Source organism: Aulostomus chinensis, chromosome 21, assembly GCF_037954235.1.
Source record: "Aulostomus chinensis isolate RoL2024-O1b breed Wild chromosome 21, RoL_Achi_v1.0, whole genome shotgun sequence".
Classification (NCBI taxonomy): Eukaryota; Metazoa; Chordata; class Actinopteri; order Syngnathiformes; family Aulostomidae; genus Aulostomus; species Aulostomus chinensis.
The window spans coordinates 15,817,501-15,844,750 of NC_141340.1; the positions used below are offsets into that span (position 1 = coordinate 15,817,501).

At 42.3% G+C, this 27,250-nt stretch overlaps 1 protein-coding gene across 2 annotated transcripts in view; it reads right to left on the reverse strand.

The window, feature by feature from the left end:
• Positions 1-27,250, reverse strand: part of adarb2 (adenosine deaminase RNA specific B2 (inactive)) — a 188,100-nt gene that overhangs the window by 104,443 nt on the left and 56,407 nt on the right. Inside the window, exon 1 of one of the 2 annotated variants that reach the window (XM_086191498.1) lies at positions 14,881-15,598. The exons of the other annotated variant lie outside the window; for it this stretch is intronic. The gene's annotated coding sequence lies outside the window, so the exon portion shown is untranslated. Of the gene's footprint in view, positions 1-14,880; positions 15,599-27,250 lie in introns of those variants that run through there. 2 annotated transcript variants of the gene reach the window in all.

Here is a 27,250-nt window from a genome sequence, read left to right on the forward strand (position 1 = left end):
GTACTTGCTTATGTGTATCTATTTTTATCTTATAATATATTGTCTAGTAAGGGGGGCCGTCAAACTCACTATATTTCCACTGATCTACAGCATGTTACTCAGGAATCATCCAATTGTTACCCTTCAACAGTGGGCGTAAAGTGTGCCGGCCAGTATCTGTTATTGGATGTGTGTGTTTGTGTGTACATCTGCGTGTGTGTGAACGAGTATGTGTCATAATTCTTTCACTTTCAGCAGTGCCCCCTGTAAGCCCCCAACGGCCGGAGCAATATCAGCAGCACCAGAGACAGCATGTGACCCGGCTTTACTCATCTCAGCTAAACTCACTTCTGACACACACTCACTCACACACGGAAATGCACATGCACATAGACACCTACACGCGTAAACGGAGGAAAAAAAAAAGAAGCACAAAAGCTGGGAGAGAGAGAGAGAGAGAGAGAGAGAGAGAGCTAATAAGAGTCTTACCTGCTTCACAGAGTCAGCAGCAGCAGCACAGAGCAAGACAGGAGAGAAACAAAAGAAGTTACTATGAGAAGCAGAGCGGGGGAAAAAAAAAAAAAAAACCCACTTCATGAGCTGCACAGTTTATACACCCATCAGAAGAACAGATAAACATGACCAAATATAATTATCAGGAAATTACATTCAGCATACTACGTGAAGGCATTTTCAACAGGGGGGCACATTCATGTTTAATTAATCACTCCTGACTTAACATGGTTTATTTAGTGCAAACAAATGAAAACACTGATGGGATGAACAGAGACTTTGTTTTAAGCCAATGCTACTGTTAGTGCTGCTATGTCCAGATTACGATGACACTGACAACATTCCCTGAGGCTGAGTATCTGTAACTCTTTGTTTACTTGTTTTGGGACAAACACACACACGCGCACACACCAAAATTCATATAGTTATACGGTGGACTCAAAAATTGTCAGTTGAGGGAATGCTACATGAATTCTCTGAGTAACGTCAATTCGATATCTGACAAGCTTTTATGTCTTGTAGCCACTACAGGAAATGAAAGCCTGTTTATGATGTCGAATGGGGGACCGCTGTACATCATCAACTCTGGTAATGGCCCAAAAAAAAAAAAAAAAAAAAAAAAAAAGGGAGGTCATGGGATTGGGTTCAGGATCAAAATTTAGGACTTGGAAGTACTAGAAATACCTCTCCATTTGGACATGTCAAGAATGTGTGCATGAAAGAAGTACCTCTAATTCCCCCTGCATATATAGTAATTTTATTAAATCCATCCTTCCATTTTCTTCCACTTATTCCTGTTAAGGGTTGCGGGGGGGGGGGGTGGAGCCTATCCCAGCGGCTTTCAGGCATGAGGCTGGTTACACCCTGGACAGGTCAACAGTCCATCACATAGCCAACACATAGAGACAGACAACCATTCACTCTCACATCTTTAGAGATGGTTGACACTGTTGCAGCAGGCGTATAATAATCCCTTGCGGTGCGAGAGGACACTTGAAAAATGCTGGATCTGGTGGTACAACAGGGATTTAGGCCACTGATTTGTCAGCTTTGTCCTCTCAAGTCTCATCTCCCATTTTCACATATGGAAGTCCCGTGTACAGAGTGTATGCCTTCGTAAGGCAATGGGAAGGTGTGCTGAGTACCCCGATTCTTGCTCACCTCAAAGTGGGCCAAATCTGCTTGGAACACCTCTGAGATGCTGACAACAACAACAACAGTTACATTTTTTTTTTTTCCAGTGTACTCTGGGACATTCCTACAATTCCATTCCTGCAAGAAAATTGGGGATCATTGGGGTTTCGTAAGTACTGGGAGGGCCTCCAAGAGTACAGATAGATTTCCGGACTCCAGATGTGTGTACGTGAAAACGAAGCATAAAACTTAAAAGCGTTTTACCCTGCTTATCAAGTATGCAGTACTCCTTTAGTAGCAATCTAGTGTTTGTGATTTTTTTTTTTTTTAAATCAGATTTTAATGAGGTTAAAATGATCAATGTGGTTAGGTCATCACACAGACAACCCTCTCACCCTCCTACAGCCACTATGCTAAACAACCTATTGATGTAACGGTCCTCCGCACACATAACAAAACAAATATGTCTAGCCTGAAAAACAAGCTTTATGGATGGGGAAGACGGCGAAAAGATGTTAGGAAAATGCCGGCATGCTGATTGGCTTTTTAGAGCGAGCACAACCAGGAGATTTCAATCAAGATTTCTGACAGTCTATTAGGATCGGCATAGGTTATCATTACCTTGTGTGTCTGCATCCTAATGCATGTTTTCCTTATCGACATTTAGCACATTGATAACACCAGAGAACAGCAAAATGTCATTCTCTGGCTTAAGGTAGACCTTTATGTTTCTGGCAAACAATGTGACTGTCTTTGAAATAATGGGCTTTATCTTGAAGGGACATATTTAGAGTGTAAACTTGACTGAATGAGAAAAATCATCCTTTTCCTTCTTGTAAACTTACAGTAACTGTCAAATTTTCACAACCAATCTTTGCTTTTAGGTTTGAATGCTAATCAGTCCATGTCATCAACGTTCACCAGCGTCACCTAATAAACCCTTCCTTCTTCTTACATTATGTCTTCTTAAATGTCACTGTCTACACCGAGTCGTGGTCGTAGTTTTCCTGTCTGTGCAAGACCGAAGCACACGCAGCCTCCTGTTGATAGACATGCTATTTGCAGAGCAGGCAATACACTTTTCAGCAGCAGGTTTCTTGGCTGAGGCAACACAGTCGCTCACATGGAAACAGCGTGCCGGCAGGCTCCACTCTTGTCTGTCACACGGATCATTCAGCTCTGGCCAGATGTGAATTGCATCTGTACTAACATGTGGTTTTGCATTCTGCTTGCTAAACAAAGAAAGCAAAAAAACAGTATGAAACACATGTTCTTACACTCCCTAAACCTGACAACACGCGCATCAACATTTCCCATACACACTGTAGTTAGGTGGCTCATCTTTGTACCTACAAATCCATCTTTGCTGACAGGATGCCTACTAGTCAGCACCTCCTGGGCACTGCAGATCATAACTATGCTAAGGAGCTATTGCGTCATCAGATCTTAGTCAAAGTCCAAAACCTGATTTTCCTTCAACACAAGCTGTACATTTCTAACACATTTAATAAAAATCCATCCTCTCTCTCATGAGTTATCTTGTTAACAGGCAAACAAGCCAACGCACGTGATCACATCACCTCCTCGGACGAGGTCATTTGTGTTTGTGGAAACCACGAGGGGAAGATCATTGCAAGACAATGCTGCTCTATTACATCATCCTTGTGCCTTGAGTATACAGAACTTATTTTACTGCAACTGAAGTGATGAAGAATTAAATTGTTTGTTGTCCGACTCAACTTTTTTTTTTTTTTAAACCAAATTAGTATTATGCGGTGTCCCATCGTGACCACAAAAGGCGACGGTACAGCGTCAAATTTTTGTAGGTCATTGTGTAGGAGGAAGGCAAGAGATGAGAAAACTCCTCAACACTGTTTTACTTGCAAAAAACTCTGAGATGCAACATTCTGGTCCTTAGAAAGTCAATAGGAAAACAAAAAATGACTGGTAAAACAACTCTCAGCGGAAGTTTTCCCCTCTCTATTATGATGTGGCATAAAAATACCACCTTAAAAGTTTACATTCTTTTTTTAAAAACAGTTTCTTTAACTTAACACATTTGAAAAAGAAGGTGATTTGGCAACTCCAGCTTGCCATCATACGCCACACCACCCACCACCACATGTAGAGTCTCAATCTGTGGGACGTGTTGCACACATATCGTTTATGTTTAAACATTAGTCACAACAGTCAAATTGCTAAAATTGCCCATATCTTAGTAAGACGTGGTTGAGCCAGGACCGTGCAGCTGAATTACTTTTTAAATCAGAGTTTTCAAAATCCCTCAGTGTTGTATGTAGCAGTAAGAGTTGCAGTAGAAGCAGCAACAGCAGCAGCATCCTGGGTTTTAATGTGGGCATAAAGTGTCTCATGTTAGATTTTCTCTATTTATTTCTATTCTGAAAAGGATTATATATGTATATGTGTATACATATATTATATACATCATCCACAGAATCTCAGGAGGTACTCTCAAACCCCAATTTTTGTCAGCTTCCCTAGTGTACCTTGTCAATGAGCCTCAATGTAAGATAATAGTTTCATGCTTTTGCCCTCCATTTTCTGACATTGTTACCAGATTATCTCTGAGCTGAAACTTGAGCTCCTGGAGTCAGACACAGAGACCGTTACCACACAGATGTTTCAGTGTTGTAGTGCACAACTCTCTCGTGGTTTGATTGGCAGGCCAAGCCAGACAGCGACATGGTGCTATAATTACTGATGGTGAGCCTGCGTGCACAAAACAAACACAAGTTGACACAGAAATCTACGTTACGTTGAGCTATATGCCATTCATCTCAACAGAGGAAACATCCTCAGAGTTGTGCTAACATCATTCAATCATGGGGGTAATTGATGTTTTTTTGCTGGCAGCTACAAGCGAGCTCGGAGGAAAGAACGTTTGTCGGCGTGCTTTTCCTTCATGCTTCAGTCTTACCACCTGCCTCACGCTGCTGTCGCAATCGACCGCTCAGACTGAAAGATGCAATGAAAGGGAAGTAAGCAAAATGTAGATATGCCATGCCTGGGACACAAGCAGTAGAAAGTGCAATGATTTAAGACAAAAAAAAAAAAAGCTGTAGTAGAGGAGGAGAGAACAAATTAATATACTTCTGAATAGGAACGTGTGACGCAATCATGCTGGCAGCCATCCATCCACCACAGAGTGGCTGACACTTACATGTGTGTCCAGCAACTAAGACCCAGTCATGGTGGAAAACCAATAAATCACCAGCAGACGTATGAAACATTCCTCTACTTCATTATGTACTTGTAATTATTGATGTGGATTTACAACGCACACCCTGGAAGGTCAAGAAGGGAAAAATACGGCATGGGAATCCCTGGATTTAGAAATTTAGACCCGGGTTAAATATGAGAGGGAACATATCCCATTAAACAACTCCTTGGATCTCTAAACAGAAGCCCATCTATTAACCTCAATGGCATGTCTGCTTCACCGTCAAGTATTTTTTAAGTGTTCATAAAGGAGCTTCCAATGACGACCATGATAGGGTTAACCAATCTCTACAGTTTTATTCAACCAACGAGGAAGAATAAATCTGTGCTTCTGGTGAGTACTGACAGTGACCCAACACTTGCAGCCCCTGATCAGTGTTTATCTCTAAATATTGCCATGCCCACTGTTTCCTCTAAAACCAAACAACTGTCATCTCTCCTCTTCATTTGCTCAAAAGTTGACAAGCAGTGAAGGAGTTGACAATGCAACAGCAAAAGATTATTAAAGTATGGACTAAGTTAGGTTTTTCTTTAAAAAAAAAAAAAAAAAAAAGGAGTGAAATGTTGCTGCTGATGTTGAAGTGGACTCTCTACTTCAAGTTGAGAATGAGTCCTTATCTCAAGTGAAGGAGTTTAAGTGTCTCAGGGGTCCTGTCCTCAAGTGAGGGCACTACAGGGTGTGAGATGGGCTGGAGGATCAGAGCAGCAGGAGTGGTCGTGCGTTAGCTTTAGCATACTGCTAAGACAAAAGGAAAAAATGAGACCGCAAATACAAGTGGTTGAAAGGGGTTTCCTCCGAGGGGTGACTGGCGTCTCCCTTAGCGATGAGGTGAGAAGTTCGGTCATCTGTCGTGGAATCAGAGTAGAGCTGCAGTTACTTTGTGTCAAAAGAAGCCAGTTGAGGTGGTTCAAGCATCTAGTCAGGGTGCCACCTGGACGCCCCCCCCGAGGGAGGTGTTCAAGGCACGTCCAGCTGGGAGGAGGCAGCAGGCGTAGAGCGAGGACCAGGTGGAGGGATCCCCAGTCAGGGCTTTGGATGGGGAAGTACTGAGTTTCCTTCTGGACCTGCTACCTCTGGGACCCTACTTCAAATAAGCCTTTGAAGGTGAATGGATGTTGTTCCAAGGCAGGGCAAGGGGGTGACCAGCAGGGGAATACAATTACTAAGTTTAAAAGGTAGCATGTGGGGGGACGTTTTGCCCTGTTTGCTGATGATGCTCCCATATTTTAATACCCGAAGATGACAGGTCACTAGCTGCCACATAGTAAAGAGACCACTTTTCCCTTGATGAGTGACCCCACCATTCCAAGGACCTGGCTTGATGATATTATGTGACCGGTGATGAGAGTTAACCCATTTGTATGTAGCATGCCACACTAGGAGGAAGGGCCATTCTTCCGCCATCTGCTCCACACAGAGCCATGGTTGCCCGCAGCCCCCATTGATTTCAACTGGCTGGATGTGCCACTGTTGAGCCAGTCAAGACACAAGGAGGAACATTCAGGCCCTGCCAGCTCTGACTCCCAGCTCACTTACACAAGCTCACTTGTACAAATTAGAGAGCCAAAAACTTGATAGATGACAGTGGACATAACCGGAGCAATAATGAGCTGTTCAGAATGCATGATAATTGGCAATACATCTGTTTGTCATTTTGCTGAACTTTCTCTGATTGCGGGAAAAAAAAAAAAAAAACAGAACCCAACTGACTAATTAGAAATAGGTTAGACGGTTAAATGTAAATGTGTCATTATTTTATGCAGGAAGCGTGCGAGGGCAAGCATTTCACTGGTGCTGCCTAATTAAATTGGGGATTGTTCGCATGCAGCCAATGAAAATTGATGTGCGACGCCATCTCATTAAATAACTGATGAATAGATGGATGGATGAACGCATGGTGGCAGAAAAGGAAGATGTGCACTCTCTTAGTGATGCAGTCAACACAATCCTGAGACAAAACACACACACACAAAAATAAAAATCACAGATGCGACTCAGTGCAGCAAACAGCTGGCAACTGACAGGGGTGTCAACCTGCCATCTTTTTATTGGACACTTCATGCGTGACTATTGTGACGCTGCTAAGTTTGGAGCGCCTGCAGACCAAAAAAGGTACGACTGTCACTGAGCCAGCTGACAGAAAGAGAGAGGGCTGAGATGGCCACTGCTGTATGTGACAGATACTTGCCACTTTGGAGAGGAAACACACTCAGCCCCCCCCCCCCACACACACACACACACACTAACTTATTCATGTGTCATGATTTAGCCAGCTGTTAACAAACATGTGGGAATTAGCAGCACTCATATTTCAGCTTACTGATGAAAAGTAGCATGATCATTTAACTTTAGGCATAAATATCCAATTTATTTAAGAGTATGACAGCATAAAGTGTGGCTGCCAGTGCCTGCCAGCTCTCATACAATGTTGGCACAGGTGGGCTTTCACAGAATATTTCTAGACTTCTCTTTTTCTTTCTGCACACAATCTGTCTTTTAGGCTAAATATGCAACTAAGAGTAGGCGCATGGCAGTCATTCAGATGTGACTCAACAAGTAAGAACTAATTGGCCGACCATGACTAAAAACAATTTTTAATATCGCTTCTTGGAGCAATACCGTGTTCTAAATCTGCAGAGTCTTGCCCAAAGATAAGCAGGCCATCCCACAGTTCTCTCTTTATCCCATTGTTAGCCTTCTTCCTGGCAGAATTCTTCCTCTCTAATAGTCTTTTGCCTGAGGCTACACAACATATATACATTGTGTCCGACAGACCATGAAAAGCAGCCGTTCATCAGTATAAATCTCCATTCATCTGTCAAATATACTTCAATTCTTGCTGTTTATATGTGGTCAAACTTGTGTGAGTTGCACTAATGCCAGCCTAATATGCTTTTATCATCTCTCCTAGGTAATCCTGCTGCTGAGACATGGCAGTGCTGAAGCTGCAGAGGAATCACCATCAGTGCTACCGATATGCGATCAGTAATAAACCCAGGCGAGTGTTGTTTAATGCCTCCCCTGCCGTTAACTAACTCTCAGGGTGTGTGTGTGTACGTGCGTGTGTGTGAAAGCCTACATATGTACATATATCTGTGTGAACCAAAGAGGAAATGTCCTCCGGGGGCCCTTTGGAAGACAACTCACACTTCAAAGGATCCGTGCGCGATACTGAGCATGATATCTGCCCGAAGACACAAGGTTTAAGCACTGATCCGCCACTGTTTTCTTTACGATTAGCCAGACGGCAGAGCAAAATGTCATTTAGTCTAACACTGTTCTGGTGGATTTGCAGCGCTGTTTGTCTTCTTAAATCTACAACAGAGGACTTGGCAAATGAACCCTGAGCCCTATGAATAAAACAACAGGGGGAGGAGAGAGGTGTGTGTGTGTGTGGGGGGGGGGGGGGGGGGGGGGCTTGCTCATTTTGAGCATTTGAGGAACAGAGTGGTATAGATGGCAACATGACTGGAGCCGACAGCGGCAACTAGTAGTCACCTGTGTGGGAGAAGGTGTCAGGGACTGCTCAAAGGGGCTTTTAGTGAGGGAGGAAGTCAGTATATTAACTTGTAGGGCCTGTGCAGCTTTTACCTTGCTGCTCTGGTCTCTGCAAGGACAAGTTGTTGCAATGCTGCATTCTGTTCTACCATGACCGCTTTTAACTGCTGTGACCCAGGACACACACACTTGATCATTAGAGTTATTCATCAGGGCTCCTGACACTTTCCTGGACCATTGACAAAAGCGGTTTCCATGGTACATTCAGGGTCCCGGAGAGCGGTTCCCCCAACAGTGACTTCATACTCTCAAAAATATGTAACTTCAAATCACATTTCAGCTTCTTTCTTTCTTTTTTTGTAAAATGCCACCTTCATACAATCAACCAGAATAAATTGCAAGGATCCAACTTCTGGGCTGATACTGAGTTACGCATGACCCAAAACCAGTGTTTAAAACGATAAGCCTCTCTCTCACAGCGTGGAAGAAAACTGACGCAAATGCTTCAAAGGAACAATTCACAGGTGCGATGAAGTCACTGATGCGATACCACTTAGATCAGTGCATCTCTAACTGTAAATGGCTGTTACCACCGGTAAATATTAGCGGCTACATGAGAAACTATTCATTGTTACATGTTCGAAATGAAGGGAAGAAATGAGGGTATCTTTTGAATTACATGTCACTGCACAGGTGCAGTATCCACTTAAGGCTGCAGAGAAAAGCATGTAATTGTCATTTTAGAGATGGGAAGCAGTTCTCCTTTTCCTAAAGGATCAATCACAGTTGTTTTCCTGACACCTGGATGAAATTCGCTTTTTTTCCATCTTTTTGTGAAAATTGTTTTGTTGCAGAATTGTTTGCAGAGCGACTGGAAAAATTGTCATTAAATTTGGGGACCGCAATGTATCGTGATGAATCCTAATGACCCAAGTGATCTAGTGCACTGTTTCCCATCGTGCAGCTCACGAGCCTCGTGCAGCGAATACACACTGCTTCACTGTTCACACAAAATACCTTCATTTGTAGACACAACACCTAAAAAAAAAATAAAAAAATAAAAAATGACATTCCATCAGATGAAGTTGCGCGTTGTGTTTATTACTAATTACAGAGTACAGCAAGCATGATGACATGCCAGATATATTGAATTATACATTCCTTATCGATAGGTTTTTATATCTGCTCAGTGGAATATGAAGTGAAAGAGGAATAACACATGTTTAACAACCGGTGACCTGTGATTTGACTATGGTTACCAAAAAAAGTATCAAGATTATTTACAATATTAAAAAAACAACAACAACAACAACAAAAAACAAAACAGTAACATTGACATGGATTTAAAAAAAAAAAAAAAAAAAAAATCCCGGGCAGTCAGACTACGTTTTTACAAGAAGATGGTGGAGATTAACTTTTCTGAATTATTCCAAAATATTTTTAGCTAAGTGATATGCTATAACTGTATGTGAATGACACACAGGCAAGTACGTTTCGGAAACTGAAACAAAGTTTTGTGACAAAGTTAGAGTAAGTTGTTCTTAGGGTGCTTACAGACAGGTGTTTCCATGGCTACAGCCCTGATTAGGAGTTCAAGAGCCATTAGAAGTGGTTCGAAGAGTTTTTTCCTGATCAAAGTTGTCACTGTAGATGATCCGGTCATTGAGTCACCCTTCCTTTACCCCCAACTGTTGAAGTACAATATGAATACCATTGTATTCACTTTCCAAAGTCGAAGCCGATTGGTCAATCAGCAGCTTTTTTTTTTTTTTTTTTTTTTAAACTGGTGGTCAGGAAATCCACCAGCTCCAGAATGTTGCAACCCCATAGGGGTCATTAGCCCAGGGAAACTGTTTGGCTAGTGACATTTCAACCAGCTCAGTCAGTCATTCCTCACTAATGAACATGTTCGTGTCTGGCCAGAGAGAGTCTGTGTAATTTTTCCCTCCTTTTATCACAAGGATGCAGGCCGCCACACTCGTGGCATACGTTCAACCCTCGGCGGGGACAGAAAAACACTCTCTGCCAACAAGATGAAGTGTTTATGTATTCCCAATCTCTCTGTTAATATTCAAATACCTCTGCCCACTGGCACTGAGCGTGTGTGCCTGCGGAGCACAAAGCACTGCTTCAACATGATATCCCATCTCGTGAGTATTGATGATAATTCAATGGGCCCTCCTGACCCCCCGGTTCTAACCATCATCATAACTCACCCACTCACTATTACCAGCCTCCTCCGTAAGAGACCGCTGGTATCTACCTCATCGATGGGCTCGTTAGCTTCTGTTAAATGTTCAGCCTATTTTAGGGTTGCGGACAGTAATTAGCCTAACGCACACTCCATATGCATTATTCAATTGTGTGGGAGGTTCGACTAAGGCCCGCCTGGAAGTAAAATGTGATTGCTTCTTTACAATTTACATATTTTGTGTGAAAAGCACCGGGTCTTGATTGCAGGTATGGTTTGGTCTCTTTATTGTGGGGTCAGCTGGTAAATAAAACCTCTTTTGCCAATGAATCTGTGATCAACACAAAAATAAAGGCAAGAGATGGTGGAGCCACACATCCAAGCTCTAATGGATCATTAGAGACAACTTTTGGCTGATAAAAGTGTCTTGGATGGCTACTCGATGTAATAAACTGCCCCAGTGAGGTTTTACATGAAGCGGTAAGGCCCACTGCCAGCATTCTGGTACACACAGCTTTAACACGAGTATTAAAAGACCAGTTCAAAATACACAAATAAGCATGTGGCAGAGACTCTAACAACAACTTAGAAGCAAAGGAGTGAGGTCAGAGACGCGACAGCCCAAGCTAATGTTAGCGACCCCGTCAGCTGCTTTTAAATTAGAATCACTTGTGTGCCTAAAACACTGAATTTGATGAAGCAAATCTACTGTATCCAAACCCCCAGCAGCTTAAAAATAACATTAACACAAAAAAGTTTCCGAATAAAAAAACAAACCTGCGTCTTCTGACATTGTGATACATTATTATAAAGTCTGATAATGGTCAAACGCCAGGGAAATATCTAAATCATGCTGGCTGTATAATGCATTAGGTCACCTGTGCCTGTTTGAGCTGGGGGGGGGGGGGGGGGGGTATCGTATCGTGAGCCGAATATCGTATCGTATCGCGAGATTAGTGTATCGCTACAACCCTAACATCAATACCATTCATTTACAATGTGAGGTCATTAGCAAGCTATGCCCCACCCGCCCCTTTATCCCTTGTAGCGCTTAAAATGCAAGAAGTGTTAAACGTTAGAATTAGACTTCTACTTGTTACTTTCTTCTTTTGTGTTGCCTAAAGTTGTTGTGGACACCGGGCTGATGAACTAGTCACAGCTAATGGGGATCTTTAAAACAAACAAATGAACAAAGGGCTTGTTGTTGATGATGACGATGATCAGGAAAACATTTGGTGAGATAATTAATTCAAAGACACGCATAAACACAGACGACTTGCATGAGATGTTCCCACTGAATACAATGCGATATGCTATAGTGGTAATTGGCTCACGACAGCCACAAACTTTACTGGCAAGTGATTCGTTCTAACAACCACATTCAGCCTGCATCATGTTAATATTGTTTGTGTTTGTGTGTTATTCTGAGGATGGATCACGGTGCTGGACTCCACCATGACTGATTTTGCCTGAAGACATTAGCAATGCCAGTAGTAAAGCTTCTCGTTAACTCATCTAATCTCATCCCAAGTTAAAGTACTCGCTGCTATTATTAGGATGAACATGACTAAAGGTAACTAATATATTAACTCCCAAAACGATTATCTGAGTCACACCCCATTTCTTAGCAAAGGGGGTTTTGTTTAACAGTGAAGATTAAAAAAACTCCCATGATACCGCGCCATCTTGTGATGTAAACATGCCATTTGTACTGTTGCCATTTTAATCAGGGCTGATATACGTACAGTGCATTTAATTTGAACTGAAACATTTGCATGATTTTGATATTATTTTGCTAATTTGTCAAGATGAAATACAATATTTAATCAAGCATATTCTTCCAACTGAATTAAAGCAATTCACCATCACACACACACACACACACACACACACACACACACACACACACACACACATCAGGAACATGATGATTCCTTACAAAAGTTTGAATAAGCTCTGATTTCTTAGTCCAAAAGAAATTTAGCCCAACATTTACAGTAAGTTACATTTTTGACAGTTAGTCCAAATCCCTACATTAGTGCTGCGACAACCATCTGCCAAACCACAGATGAGGGGGTAGTGGAAGGCAATCATTGCTACATTTTATTAACAACTCCATTTAAATGGCTTAGTGGCAGCCGCAATCTGCAAAGGGCACCTTCAGCAATCAACAGAATTTCAACACAGCTGCCATGTGAGGTGCACTATGGGTAGCGCAGCATGCTGAACAATACGATTAATCCCACAGGATGAGAGAAAAAGAAGAAATTCCACAGACAATCACATTGCCACGACCAATTTGTTATGCACAGGTCCGTTTGAATAAGTGCTTCATTTAATAATGATTGACTGAGGAGAATTCTGAATGGTGGACATGAGGGAGTGCGCCGGGAACACTCTCCCTCTCGCTCTTCTGCCGCCTTTTCCACCTCTCACCAGAATTGTATTTTGTGCTTGAGTGAATTAGGTGATCATTTTTTATCTTACATGCCGCAGTAGCTTCTGGAGTTTCTAGCTCCAAGGAAATTGGAGGGGAAGAAGAAGTCGAACATTTATCGCATGCTGAGGTTAATCTCTTGAAATGGTGGGATTTGGTCAGAGAGCAAGTAGAAAATCCACGCTTGTACTTGCGAGCTGCATTACAGTCACATTTCCAGTGTTATTTTTTTCCTTCCGCCTCCTCGCTTTCTCCACCTTGCCTTGTGGAAGTAAAATCCCTCGAGCTGAAGAGTGAAGTAGCAATGCATAAATTAAGCCAGTGACTGTACTCATCACTCACCCTGATACACTAATAATAGTCTACGCTGTGTGATCATATCTCAAATGTGAGCAAACTCCTGCACTGTTGTGTTTCATCTCACCGGAGTGGTTGTGACGTGTTCACTGTGACACAAAAATGGTTAACGATTTCAGCTGAACTTCCACTAATTGCTCAAATGCAGGTGAGATATTCGTGGAGAAGAGAAATTTCATGGAGATGTCGATATAAAATCAAGGTGATGCAGGTGAATTTGAAGTCTACTGAAGTTTAGAGAGTAGATCTCTGCTAAGGCCGATAGCCCACTGGGTCCCAATTTTCATTTGGGTGCAAATGAAACATCTGCACATAGTAAATATGTCTGACATGTGTCATTGAGGTCCAATAGAAATAACATTACTATTTCTTGAGAAATGAATAAAAATTTCCCCCCAAAAAATCACATTTTTGCAGTGGTAATTGAAAGTGAATAAATACAGTGTATTCCTCCACTCCTCCACTCAGAAAACTGGACTGATGTTCAGCATAGTCCTGCTTAAAGACTGTGAAACTGAAGCTGATAACATAATCTGAGATTCTGTGACTATCAGGTTTGTTAAGGGATATATATATATATATATATATATATAAAAATATATTTTATAAAGGTATAGCAAGTCGAGTAATGTGTAATCTCTATATACAGATTCTGTGTCTATGAATATAAAATCAGTGGCCAAGGGCAACCATTTTAGAAGAGGGAGGCTTCTGGTTTCCATTTTCCTTTGGAGTAGTGTTGACCCCTCTCATTGACACAGGCCTCTGCTGCACCCGTGTAAAAGGCCCGTGTGAAGTGGAAATGAGACAGAATGAACTGGCCAAAAATCGATGTCCGAAAAATAAAAACTCACCTGCATCCATAAAAAGATATTAGTCTAAGGAGTTTAACTAAGATTTCGACTGGACCTGGTTTTGTTTGGCTAGTATTAAACAAGCAGTTGGCCGTACCTGATATATATACTGTGTATATTGTCACATTAATACCTTAAAAAAAACACGTTGCAGTGGTTTGAAACTGTTACCTGAGACACAACCACCTGCTTTTGAAACAATCTGCTTGTATTTATTATTCAACTCTATGGAAACATCTCCACTTGCTATACAGACTGTAGACAATTAGTGGCAGACAGAAAAAGGAAGGCTTGGACTGGATATCCAAGACCAAACCAGAAACCGCCAAACCTGATCCTGGTTCCCAGAGGCTAAGTCATCAGACATAGTCGATGGGTTCCTGGATTGAGGAATGTGTGAGTCACGATGGAGGTGTATGTTAAACTAAGATCCCCTGGAAGGCTGCAACTAACGATTTATTGAATTATCGATTGACCTGCGATTATTTTATCGATTGATCGGATTACACGTAGTGTTTCCGCCCCAGACCGGATCAGCAACCTGCTAAGTGAACTGATCACGTCCTTGCGTTCATGTTTCTACAGCACAAACAGAGCAGTAAATCGGCTGATGGGACCCGAGTGCATTTTAAATGTTAAAAGCCAAGACAACTCACAAGCCCACAAGCTGACTTACCGAGGCGAGTCTTCGTCCAGCTCCGCTAAAACTCCTACGTGCTTTCTGCTCAGATGTTCATTCTTGACGGTCGTGCTCCCGTGCCAAGCGAAGTCCTCCTTGCAAAGTTTACAAGTTGTTTTTTTTTCCCTTTTCTTTAGTGAGAGTGAAAAACTCCCAGCCTTTAGCTCTTTTCAGCCTACCGCCACATGCTGCTGCAGCGGACGCCGCCATTGTTGTTGTGGTCTGCGGTCGCGAGTGCGCGCAACTCGTCTCCACCTTTTATGTTCGCGGCATTACAGTCGAAAAACACTCGCGTTTCTTTGTTCATTTGGCAACGAATTTATTAATCGACTTTTAATCGATTTATTGATTCGTTGTTGCAGCCTTAATCACCTGAGTGGCTGCTGTCTGGATCTTTTGGTCGGTGTATAAGTCATCACACGCCCGTCATTAGCAAAGTTACCTCAGTAGCAAACTTGCCCACCAATATTCCATGATCCACAAATCACAATATTCAGTCTTTAATAAGGGCCATGTCAACTGTATATTTCAGGTGGATTTTGTGAATTTGGCTTCTTCCATCATATGGAATAAGTGTCTCAAGGTTGTTTTTCTTTTAATATCAGTGACCTTGTGGAGACCTCTTGCCCTTAACAGCCATATTCATAAATGTTTTCAATTCATGCTACTCTGTAGACAATAAGTTTTAGAACTTGTCCAACTTACCAAAATGGTTTCAAAAGTCTTTTAAAAATTAAAAAAATGTCATAACGCTCGAGGAACAGTAGGATGACGCTTGACATCACTTGCTTTTCTGTCATGAACACATCGGTAGAAATTATTCCTGTAAAGTCTCACAGCGTTTTATACTTTCAACACGAGGGAAAGGCAGTGAACTTGACTTTTCTTTCTGACAAGCAAAGCAAGTTGGAATTTGCCTGGCTTTACGTCAACAACAGGGTTATTAGTTGAACGTTCACTTTTTTTTTTAAGTCATGTTTAAGTCAAGGTTTTTTTTGTGTTTTTTTTTTTTTTTTTTTTACCCTTTTCATATAAGGGCGAAAACCAGATACAACATCATTTTTGTTCACCTGCAATAGGCCTTAAGGTGAGCTTGGTTTATTGGCACCAGTGAACTTGTGCAAAGTGCCCATCAGTGGGTGTTCTTCAAGATGCTTCTTAACAGAGGCCTGACGTCAGCCAGATCCCAAAGTTGTCTACAAATTGTGTCTGAAATCACTGCACTCTTAGAGTTTAGACATTTGCCAGTTTTAGTAATGGCAGCTAAGCAAATAAAAGCCCGCTGAATACCTTCTTTCTGCAGCTAAGTGTGTTTGTCCTGTCAAAGTCATCTGTGAAGCTTTCTACCTATTCTGGCATCAATAGAGAGCAGCAGTCACCGCTGTATAGCAACTGTTTCCATCAGCACTGTATAAGACTTTTTAAGAGACCTGGAGACACCTCTCACTGTAAACACAGGCTTGACTAAACGGCGTCTGGTGAAGAGCACAGAAGCCTCAGATTAAGTGGCTCTGGGGAGGAGATTTATACCTGCACTTTACGGCATTTGCAAATGACTGCCGACGTAGTGGCAGAGTAATTCCATCCTGTCATATTTGTCTTAAGACATTGTAACAAATTACAGTTTGCAGCAGAATAAACTCTTCTGAGCCATTTCTTTGCTTCCTTCGCTGCATCCTGCCTTTTTCCCTCTTTGGGGCCAGATAAGTTACTGATGGCAAGATTGAGGACATTCATTTAGAGACTGTGGCAGATGACAGAAGGATGTGTATCATTCTGTTTCTTGCAGTGCGATGTGGTTCCCCCTTTCCCCTTGCTGTCTATTCTCCCTCTACTGTTACCCTCCCCTCTCTGAACCCCCCCCCCCCCAGCTTCCACCCTTCCATCAGACTTCTCCTCCCCCCTCTCCTTCCCTCTCTCTTTCCCCCCCTGCACACACAGAATCTCTAGAGAGGTGCCTGTCACCATAGCTCAGCCCATCAGCTCAAGGGACATGGGGTAATTGGGGCAGGATTGTGTGTGTGTATGTGTGAGACAGTTTTTTCATTGCAGACATAACTGCAGTTCTCTTTTTCACCACCTATTAATGAGGTGTGGAGAGTTGGTCAGGCCATCATTCCCTCACGCCCCTACCACACACACACACACACACACACACACACACACACACACACACACACACACACACACACACACACACACACACACACCTCCCTGTGACCCTCTTTTCTCCTTCATTCAGTTGATGCCAGATATCTATCAGTCACCAAGAGAACTAGTGAGGCAGCTAACTGTGAGCTAATCACACAAGAAACAGGTGCAGAACATGAGGGCTGGCAAAGAGCTGATTGGTTGAGGGGATGATGGGACGAGGGCAGGGAAGACCGGGCAGACTGATTCAATCACATGCTCAACACACTGTAATAAACGACAGGAAGTAAATACAACTAACACAAGGCCAAAACTACGCGATTAAACAGTCCCAAACTGTAAATCCATGTAGAAATATTAGCCATCGCCATGTGGTATCTGAGGTGTGACCTATATATGGGAGTAGTGAACAGAGTTTCCTTTGCATAAGGTGTTTTTCACAGTATTTTGTTGGTAAAATATCAATCGGTCGTTACCGTAGAAACAGAGTTATGGCTTATATAAGCATTGAAATAAAAGTCACTCACTGTTCTCTGGTGACACTGACTGTGTTCACATGCACACTCATAAAACATAAATAAAGGCAATGTTCTGAATTTGATAAGGGTCACGTACAGAGCATACTCTGAGAGGATTTGTGGAATTTGGCCATTTCTAAATTTGTCACTTTCCCATGATATGTGGGATGTGCCAACATTAGTCAAGTTTAAGGAGCATCTATACAACATATTCAAAATAAATATGCCTTGATTCTGGATTTCACAGCAGTTTGTGACCTCATGACACTCTATGCACTATGCGCTAGCTTAATGCTACCACGTACTGTAGGCTGCTTACATGAATGCAACTTGTATATTACTAACTTGTAATTAACTTCATCATTAAACACACCAGAAGGCAATAAAAAAGAAAGCATAGGATAATACTTGACTTGCTTTCTTTTATGTATGCGCACCAGAAGACATTATAACTGGAATGTCACATAATATGCAATAATCTAAGTGGACAAGAGGGAAACGACTCTAGCAAACTTTAGTTCTGCCCTTTGTCCTTCTAACCATCTAGCCAGTCGGAATTTGTGCAGCTCCATGTACAGTATACAGGATTTTTAGTAAAATACTACTATAACAGGTTTGGAGTCAGTGTAAATGTTCAGATTAAACTGATTGCATAGCCATAGAAAATTAATATTCCAGCAATACTTCTTAAATGTAGCCAAACTTAAACTCCCAAAGCTCTAAGGACAGACCTTATTGTTTCAAGAGCTACACTGGTTTTTTTCTAAACCTAAAATTTCTTTTCAATTATAAACTGGGACATGGCAGATTTTGTAGGAACTGATCATTTATTTTAATCTCTTTTTTGTTTTTTGTTAATTTTGTCCCCAAATATACATCAGCAATGCACCCCAATCTGTCCTGGTCATTGCTCTGACCCTTCTGCTGGTCTCGGGAGCTCTGGGAATCTCTTATACACCTACCACTACTACGCCGTGAGGCACGGCACTGGTGCAGTGACCACAGCACACAGCCTCACTTACACATCATTTTTTGTTATTCTTACTACTGTATGTTCTATTCTTGATATCGGTAACGCAGGTTCATGTTTGAATATTTTGAGGATCCATCTGTTGGTAGTGCCCCGATGGTTCCTCTCTCACTCAGTAGAAAGTAACTTTCTTGCTGTTCCTCCCAGTTTAAGATGCAGTAACGTCGCCAAACATAAATCCCTAGGAACAAAGCAACACACATTGTTGGTTGTTCACCTTGTCACACTTGTCTAATGTGATTGACAGAGGTGAATTTCCATTTTGATGACATTTTACAGTTCATGCTAACCGTGTTATGGTGTAAGCTAGCCCAAGCCATTGATTTACCATTATGTCCAAATGCTGTCCTGCCATTGCATACATTGAAGTTGGCTCTTTAGGATACATATATATATATATATATATATTTTTTTTTTTTTTTTTGCACATTGATATTTCATTATCGCACAAGACATTTCATGACTCAGTTAAAACATGTCAGAGTATTTTCATGCTGTTCTCAGTTCATGCTGTACGCTCGTTAAACGTTCAATTTACAGAGCTCGAAATACACATGGAGAAATGTTACTGGACACTGGTTTTGTAATGAATTTATACAAACAAAGAATACATAGTACAATAAAGACATTCTGTTTTACTGTTTGAAATTCAAACTCTGATAATAAAGATTAAAAAAGGCGAGAGCTTTACCGTCTATTTCTACCTGTTGAAGGGTACACAGGTACAGTATTTTATTGAGATGGTTCAGTCCTATCCAGACTGACGAGCAGGTTTCCTAACTTGACCTGCACTGCCTCTCACACCTCAGTCACATTTGGCCTGAACACTCCCTCTTGCTCAATCTGTCTGCCCCTTTAACAAACCACTTGCATGCTGCGGTGGCTTGTACCACAGTGGCAAGGCCAGCGGTCTCATCGCTCAACTACATAAGTGCCTGTGTACAATATCTCCTCTCATTAAGTCAGCCTTAATGTGTCCCCCAGGCAGGAGACACACGTAATGTGAAGCTGTCTCATTAACGCTGTCACGTCACTTTCATTTAGGAGCAATCCAACAGCATTACGCGCCTCTTTGAGTGCTCAGGCCCGCCCGGCCTGGTTCAGCATGTCCAATGACTTATTCCTGCTCAGCGCTCCACATTTCCTTAACTTTCACTCATTACGGGTGTATTATAAAAACATATTCCCTGCAGAGTTCTGCCAATTTAATCTTTTGTTAAACGTGTGAGGTAGTGTTGTAATCTAATAAACCTCACTTGTAGGAAATAAGGCTTAATAAGACGAGAGGATTTACAAGAGGCCCACCAACCACCCTGCTTTGGCCCTGAAAGAAATTACTAATCAAGGACCAGCCCACAACTAATTGCTAGAATAGCTTGAGCAGACATTCCCTGGACAGATTACGGGAAAATCGCTGTCACTTGGTTCTTTAAATTCTAAACTGAGCATGAACTACTCACATCTTGACTGTGAGTGCATCCCGGTGAGGGCTGCTGTCAAATCATTTTCAGCGCTGCAATTGTTTGAAACGTTGGTTATAATGCAGTATTCATGTTCTGTTCTCAAATAATGAGCTTGTTAATTCATTTAGTTTGCTAAAGAGGTTTACAGTAATTGGATACCGCAGTAGTCTAAGCAAATGAGTTTCATTTGCCTTTAGAAAGTGTAAACTGAATTAAAACAATATTACTATTGAGTTAGAAAGATTAGAAGAAGAATATTGCACCCTCATAAGCCAAAACAACCCCCAGGCTTGAATTGTAATATGAGTATTTGTTGCGGTGCACTTGGCTCTATTCATTTGAACATCTAGCTGCTCATTCAGACACTTGCTATTTTTTTCATAGACTTCAAAAACAATTCCTGAAATAACAACTTCAAGGAAGCCAAAGGAACCGAGAGAAACCAGATGAGAGGAAAAGGAGCCCCAAGTAGTAGGATGGAAGCTTTTATCACAATCAAAGTGGAAATTTGAGATGAAATGGTCACCTGGGCGGTGACGCACGGTTGGTTATTGATTTGTCCTTGCGGGCGGTCGTCATTGAGTCAAACTAAGGGGAAATCCCTGGAGGTGATCATTACTGTTGAACGCATGTCAGCAAGCCCATTAGGGAGCGTGGCTGGCTCTGGAGTGAAGGCAGGCGGAGGAGTAAAACGCTGCTCTCTCCAATCCTCAGGCCAGAGCAATGCAGTGCAGAGTCTGACAAACAAGATCAAGCAGTCACAAATGATGGCTTTGTGGATGCAGTAGGTCATAAAAATGAACTGTGACATACAGAGGGGGGGAAAAACATTTTTAGGGCTAAACTTTAATCGCCTCAACCCAAAAAACTGAGGAAAAAAAAGAATAAATGCGGAGCTTTACAGATATTAGTGACTGAATGCACTGTACATCAACAGTTTATCAACCCATTAGAGTTCTCAGGTCACAGCATTTCCTACAAATCTATTTAATACCATCAAAAAATAATGAGACAGCATAATTCGTCCTACAAAAAGTAACGAACTATGAGTCTTATGTTATCCATCGTAAGGTTGGGAGGTTTAAAACAACTACTTTTATCGAGACGCTGGGACATTCTGAGATATTTTTTTCAGGATAATCATTTATTTTGCAGCGTTTATCGTGACAATACCGGTTATTTTGTGAGAGATGATCAGAACATAGATGCTGTTTATCATTTAGTTTGATTTTGACCGGTTGTCAAGATGATTTCCATCGCAAAGAAAAAAAGAACCTCTGATATTCTGTTCTGTGCAGTCAGACTCTGGCCCCGAACTCTCACCATCCAAGTCTGGAAGCAGGTGATCTAATATGGTGCCAAAACCACTGCTTGCTGGCAGCCATCACGAACACGTCTCGTATGTCACACAGATAAAATCCAGAGCTCAACATGGCCACTCAGAGGACTGTGGTGAAAACAATCAAACGAGGCAGTGCTGCTGATACAGAAAAGAAGATTCCGTTATAGTATTGAATATTTCTTGACAAGAATGTATTCAGAACTATACCGTACATCAATGTTGTTTGGTTTCGCCATGTTGAAAACAACCCAAGCACCGCCCAGGACATCACTAATGACATCGCCTGTTGCACCTGCATAAAACATGCATAGCTTTTTGAAAAATCATGATTTGAACATCCGATGCTATTATTAAGATCCTATACTGTGTGCCAACATCTTTTCAAACTGCCCAGATTAATAAGAACAAATTAATGAAATTATTTTTCTTCCTATTATTTTTTTTTTAAAAGAATTTAATCTTGTCCTTGAGTTGAGCATGTTTGAGTCTTTTTATTTGTTACAACTCATTTTCCATTGTTGTATTACTGACAAAGCCTATGATTAAAAGTTAAATGTGTTGAACAAAGCTGGCTAAAAGATATTTGAGGAAGTAAAAAAAAAAAAAAAAATCCCCCACCACTACAATCTTCTTTTTTCATTTTTAATCCTGATTATAACCAAAAGCAGGAAGTTTCCACCTATGAGTAGTTTGATATAATATGTGTCCGTGAATGTGTTTGTATGTGCAGAGTGATCGTCTTTCTTCCAAAAAAACAAATATCATGGGACCATTTGTAATTTGGAGTACAAGTGGCAAGTTAAAGCCAAGAAGCCTCTCGGGCTCTTTCCAAACACATTATGTGCAGTTCACTTAACACCGTTTTTGATTGACAACAAGCCAGGCAAACATTTAGAGAGAACAGCAGGCTGTGTGTGATACTGCTGACTACACAAACCTGCCGCTCTACCTCGCCAAGCTGGGCACTTTTTCAGCTACTTTTGTCCTCTCAGCTCTCCTATAGTCCCATTCCTCCCTTTTCTCCCCCTCCTTCAATCCCCTGTCGTCCGACCTAATGTGATCCACCCCTCTTCCCTTTCTGCCCCACCTCGTTTTACCTATCCCTCTCTGTCCAAAGCTGAGACAAATTAAACAATTGCTCCTGTAATGGTGGAAACATAAGCCTCTGGCAGTGCTATTAGCCAGGCTGCCTATTTGTTAACAGACTGGATTAATGCGCTGTACTTGGTATGGGAGGCCACCTGCTCAGACAGGAAGGGTATTCACAGGCTCACCGGTCCGCTCACTAATCTGCCTCCAAGGATGATTGCAGGTTTCTGTGGGATGATAAGGCAGCTCTCCCCCTGTCTCTCTCCAGGAACATCAGTGAATGGTTAATTTCATCACTTGAGGGAGTCTTGACCCCCGAGGTGGCTTCACTCCTCTGGTCTCACAGGCCGACCAGCATGCTAATCAAAGAGATGTGCCAGCTGAGACTCTTCCGTCCTCCTGTTTCAGCCGAAATATTGGACCAATGCGACATGCTTAATATCAAACATGCAAAGTGGAGAAATAAATCAATATTAGAGTGGGGAAATATGTGTCAGAGTACTTTAGGACTCACTATCAACTCTGGCCAGTCTGGTTGTCCTATTTGAGTTTCAATTGACCGAAAGTCAGAATTTCTTGTATGTTTCTTGTTTCTAATGTTTTACTATTCAACATTTGCAAGATCATGTTGCGTAAAAATATCTGGCCACCACGGTCTTTCTTCCATCCCAAACAAAAGCACTGAATCTGCGCTTCAACTAACCTGGCAGAATAGAAGCGGGATGTTGTACAGCCACTGCACACATTCTTTTTTGTATGTACTTTAAAAACTTGAAGTATTGAGTGCCCAGAATCCCATCCCTCAGTTTTAACTTTAATTATCAAGAGCATCTTGTAAAGTGTTAAGCAGCTAAAAATCGTTTGCCTTGGTTTTATATTGAATTTATCCAAGAAGTTTTTAGTCTTCAAATGTTTTAGCTACCATATAGGGATGCCATGAGCACAGATAATGACAGATTTTTTTTCTCTGATAGTCATGCTTTCATCCGAATGCCTAAACAATGATCCCTGTGTGTCATGTGACTCATGGCTAAGGAAGATGGTTTTATAAATGTTTAATAACAGAAGGAAAAGGTGTGTGTTCTTTCAGTTTGTCATTCATTAAAGAAAGGCTGAGCAGAATCTAAATGAACAGAAAAAAACAACATTTGGCAAAAATGTTAACTATTGAGTAGGCAGCACGGTGGTGCAGTGGTCAGCACTGTCTCCTCACAGCAAGAAGGTTCCGGGTTCGAGTCCCGGCTCCAGCACAGGATCTTTCTGTGTGGAGTCTCCATGTTCTCTCTGTTCCTGTGTGGGTTCTCTCTGGTACTCCAGCTTCCTCCCACAGTCCAAAGACATCAAGAGGGGACGAGGCTGATTGATACTCTAAATTGACCGTAGGTGTGACTGTGAGTGTGAATGGTTGTCTGTCTCTATGTGTTGGTCCTGTGATGGACTGGTGACCTGTCCAGGGTGAACCCCGCCAGGCTCCAGCCCCCCTGTGACCCTTGGGTTAACTATTAATAGTCCCATCCATCCATCCATCCATCCATCCATCCATCCATCCATCCATCCATCCATCCATCCATCCATCCATCTTCTGCTTATCTGGGGTCGGGCTGTGGAGGCAGCAGCCTAAACAGAGAAACCCAGACTTCCTTCTCCCCGGCCACTTCGTCCAGCTCCCAGGGGATCCCAAGTTATTCCCAGGCCAGCTGAGAGACATAATCTCTCCAACGTGTCCTGGGTCTTCCCCGAGGCCTCCTGCCATTCAGACGTGCCCTGAACACCTCTCCAGGGAGGCGTCTGGGAGGCATCCTGACCAGATGCCTGAGCCACCTCATCTGACTCCTCTGGATGTGGATGAGCAGCGGCTCTACTCCGAGCTCTTCCCGGATGGCGGAGCTTCTCACCCTGTCTCTAAGGGAGAGCCTGCCACCCTCCAGAGGAAACTCATTTTGGCTGCTTGCACCCACGATCTCGTCCTTTCAGTCATCACCCAAAGCTCATGACCATAGGGTAGGAACATAGGTCGAGCTTTGCCTCAGCTCCCTCTTCACCACGACAGACCAATGCAGAGTCCACATCCCTTAAGGTGCTGCACCATCCGCCTGTGGATCTCACATTCCATCTTTCCCTCTCTCCTGAACAAGACCCCAGCGTTTTAAAACTCCTCCACTAGTGGCAGGGTGTCATCCCCGAACCAGAGATGGCACTCCACACTTTTCCGGGTGAGAACCATGGACTCGGACTTGGAGGTGCTGATTCCCATGCCTAAAACTATTCATAATTTTCCCCATTTATTTAGTTTCCAGTGAAATTGATTATATCAATTTACACATGCTGATATGAAGAAGCTCAGTTATAAATAAGCGAGCAGAAGAGACTTTTTTTTAATTGTTCCAAGTCCTACAGTTAAAGGGGGTAAGAGGTAGGGTCCAGACAGTTTAGTGTTTCTTTGTGTTGGCCCTGTGATGGACCCCGTCCAGGGTGAACCCCGCCTCTCGCCCGAAGGCTGCCGGGATAGGCACCACCCCCTCGCGACCCTTAACGGGATAGGCAGTAGAAAATGGATGGATGGATGGAAAAAATTCTGGTCCAGGCCTTGGCCACTTTAAGTCAGCTATCTGGAAACAGATTAAGATCATTTTGGATTCAACAGAAACAGATTTGGCATGATAATACAAAGCTCAAAGGAAGACTTTACTTATGGCTCATACACAATGGTAACATTGAGTGTTCCACAACTGGTAAGAGAATTTTCAGGACCGCACATTTACTGAAACGTATGTTTACAAACTAAAAATAGCAGAAATCCTTGTCAAAATGTGTAAGCATTTTTCCTTTATATGACATTTTCCTCAGTCTTAGGTGAACCACATGTACTCTAATATACAAGTATTTGTGTTAGAAATTTCAATGACTTATCCCAATTTTTTGGCTATATTTACCCCCCCCCCCCAAAAAAAACTTTTCCAGGCCTGTTGTTTATAATTCCATAACTTTTCCAAGTTTTTCATGACAGTATAAACCCCGTATACTGCATGACTGCTCTAAGGGAAGTCCAAGGATTTACTGAGACCTAAAAAGGTCTGATAAGATTTTCCAATGATATCAGATTTTTCATTTAGCCCCCCCCCCCCCCAAAAAATCATCACAATATGGTGTTAAAAATCCTGTGTGTATGTTTGTTTCAGAGATAAGTCCTTCATTATATGAGGAATAACTATTGTGCTCTATCAGTTGCAGACAGCAATGAGCAAAGAAGCTATTTACTGCAGACTGAGTTAGACTTAAAACGCGCAGAGCACAACAATGTATGACTGACAGTTTGTTAGAAAAATGAGCAGGAAGCAGCAACAATGAAGTGAGTGGAATTACAGAGAACACCATAATGGATCTCTAGTAATTTGTCAATAGAGTGATTGCACTCGAATGAATTGAAATGAATGCCAAACAGCATTCTGTAAAGGAACTGATTTTAACTTTGATGAATTAGTGGTGCAATTCAAAGGTCTCGCACCTCTCCTGAACAATGAAACACTCTAATTGCCAAGCTGTACGGACAAAAAAGAGTGATGGTTATGCAGTTGTGTTGTGTTTGTGGAATCATAGGATTAAATAATGTCCTGAGGCAGAGTTTATATAGTTTTGATGCAGTTGATGGTGCGGATGGTGTTAATCTACAGTTATATACAACATATCAACAAAGAGACTAGAAGGAAGGTACCCTGAGGGATTGTAGTCTGCGGGAGGTGCTGATGGTTTGAGGGTTTTGGTCCCTTCACAACATACACATACATGGACACACAAAGAGGCCATGTCACACGCTGTCAGGCACCCTGGGGCAGTGCTGCATGTTCCATGTCAGGGAAGAGAAATGATCTGTGAATCCCGGGGGAGCAGTCAACTAATGTGCACTGAACTCTGTGTCTCTAAGTGAGTGAGTGACATCAAAGCTGCCCTTGTTCGTCCATGTATCACTTTTTCCTTCCACAACAGTTTCACAGACTTCCGAATATCCCCTCAATATGTAAAAAAGTTAGAAGAATGGTAGTAGTGCTTATATGCTTCATTTTTCCTTTCACTATAATATTTTACCAGAACTATCTGAGATGTCCTCCACAGAAGCTGTTTGGGCACCACTCAGCAGTGTCCTAACCACGCCCCCATCACACCCTTGTGAGTGGATTCTTGTGAGCGAATCCTTTTGAGCGACTTCTTGTGAGCGAATCCTTGTGAGCGAATCCTTGTGAGCGAATCCTTGTGAGCGGATTCTCGTGAGCGAATCCTTGTGAGCGAATCATTGTGAGCGGATTCTTGCGAGCGACTCCTTGTGAGCGGATTCTTGTGTGATTTTGTGACTCCCACTGCCTCACAAAATTCAGATACTGCCAATAGTTACATGTTATTCTGCATGACTATATATTCCTCAATCATTGCCTGAGATGTAGTTCCATCCATCCATCCATTTTCTATACCACTTATCCATTAAGGTTCAGGGGCGGGGTAGCTGAAGCCTATCCCAGCTGACATTGGGCGAGAGGCGGGGTTCACCCTGGATGGGTCGCCAGTCCGTCGCAGGGCCATCAGGAGCAATCAGTATCTTGCTCAAGGACGCTTTGACATGATCACCGGGGGAAGTGAGGATTGAACCAGCGACCCGTTGGTTGCTGGACGGCAACTCTACCGCCGAGCCATGCTGCCCCTGAGATGTGGTTACTGTTGCCAAATTAAGTTATGGTAGAAACCATTTCTTTAAAGTTTTTTTCTCTTGTAATGTCAATACTGA